Here is a 2211-nt window from a genome sequence, read left to right on the forward strand (position 1 = left end):
AAGTATCTTCGTAATACTGTTAATGTATGAGCTTCTCAGTACTTCAGCTCCTCTTCAGAAGTTCAGTATCCAGCCTAGGTTTGGATATTATGTTACAGGTTTGTTTACATTTATCCAAGGTAAATGTAGCTAGGTGTTAGAGTTGGCAAAGGCTTCATGTTCAGGACAAACCTGTTCTTTTGAAAAACAATGCAGAAAGGAAGGGAACTCACAGATGCTGGATTTTACTTAATGTAGGTGTACTCTTAAACAAAGTACTAAGTATTATGCTCATCTTTTCATCAATACAATACATAAATAATTGAGACAAGCTTGTAGCTATGGAGAGTGGCTTCCTGTTTAGACTTGTCCAGTAGATCCAGTTGTAAAGAAAGCTGGACTTGATGTTCCTTTCTTCAAAGGGAGTCTTAGTCTGATATTTTTCCTAGTAGTTTTCTGATGGGGAGTCTCAGTATAGCTTTGCCTAAGTTTTACTTTGTCTTTTGACAAGGAGGTTTACTTTATATAAAAAACACTGGTGCCATAAAAGCATAATGAAAGAGAAATGCAAATGCTTTAGGTGAGGTTGTGACTTGAGATGTTAACACTAAACTGAAGGTTAAATTTGTGTTGATTTATCTTCCTTCAGTATGTAAGGGCAGGGTTGTCTTTTACTCTGGGACCAAAAATCTATATCCAGTTGCCAGAAGGGGAAGTTGAAACTATGTTAAACATAAGGAAAAAGCATCTTGCTACAAATTCTGGCATTGGATTTGGGGGTCTATCTTTGTTTCCTGCAGCGAAGCTTTCTGCGAGCCAGACTTCAGTTTTTTCCTTTGACTCCACTAGCTGAGAGTGTGCTCGTGGGCTCTGGGTGTGTCTTTCATGAGACCCATCAAAATACTCAGTGATTGGAGTGTTCTGTGACTAAAATGAGAGTTAGACCCAGCCATTTTAAGAAGTTAGGCCATTTCATCTGGCACAACTAGGTCTCTGTTGTTCCAAAATAAACTGTGCTGCTATAATCGAATGCTTTGGTAGTCAAATTTTCTGGCAAAAACTTAAGTGGAAAAAAGTCGGCGTACAACTTTGAGGAAGATGGAAAGCTTGGAGGTTTAGTCAATAATGCAAAAAATTGTTATTAGTGCCTAATTTTTCATATCTATTCAAGTTGACCAGCATTGGTTTGTGCTGATCAGTGAGAAATTTCACTGGAGTATTTGTTTCTTCCTTTCCTCTCTGGTAAATAATTAATTTCATGTTAATACTCTGTTTATTTGGTTTATTCAAACTTATTCAGTTTCTGTGTGTCTGTTTAGTCAATAATGCAAAAAATTGTTATTAGTGCCTAATTTTTCATATCTATTCAAGTTGACCAGCATTGGTTTGTGCTGATCAGTGAGAAATTTCACTGGAGTATTTGTTTCTTCCTTTCCTCTCTGGTAAATAATTAATTTCATGTTAATACTCTGTTTATTTGGTTTATTCAAACTTATTCAGTTTCTGTGTGTCTTGTCTTAACTTCAGCCTTCCAAGGCTGAGGCCTCTGAAGGCTGCATCATCTCTCCAGCTTGCCTTGGGAGCTGCATTGCCCACAGCTGGTTGCCTTTGAGCATTGGAGTTGCTAGATTTCTGCATAAGTGAATGCTTGCATAAGGGAATTGAGAACTATTTTTATTTCCCCTTTTGAATTATAAGGGGAAGAAGTTGGGAACTGGAGCCTACTGCTGTGGACATCTTGCTCTGTATGCTCATCTCCCTTTATTCATTTTTCGGATCACTTGCTTCGGTGTCTCTGCTTGTTCCAGGGGATGTTGCCTCCTGGTGAAGGTTCAGCACTGATACAGTTTTCTTCTCTGGTCCTTGGTGCAGTCGTGTCATCAGTTTGTCGGGTTAAGACTTTGCTGCTGCTGGAAAGCAAAGCTCTGTCAGTTCTTTGGGTCAGCATGAGTGCCCTTGTGTCTGTGGAGTGAATAAGTGTTTAACTTTTACCTTCTCAGAGGAGTGATCTGCCCAACCACACAGCTCAGTTGTGGGTGCCAGGAGGTGGCTGGGGACGTGTGGCTGAGTGCAGAGGTGAGAGGAGGGACTGCCCCTTCCTGCAGTAACACAGGATTAAGCTGAAATTTTCCTGAATTTAAATTGTATTCTTGTAGCTACAGGAGTGCTGCTAAGTGGCTTTTTTAGAGCTCCTGATAAGGCAATTCTGTGTGGCCTGGCTGTGTTTGAGGG

Source organism: Acanthisitta chloris, unplaced genomic scaffold, assembly GCF_000695815.1.
Source record: "Acanthisitta chloris isolate BGI_N310 unplaced genomic scaffold, ASM69581v1 scaffold14381, whole genome shotgun sequence".
NCBI lineage: Eukaryota > Metazoa > Chordata > Aves > Passeriformes > Acanthisittidae > Acanthisitta > Acanthisitta chloris.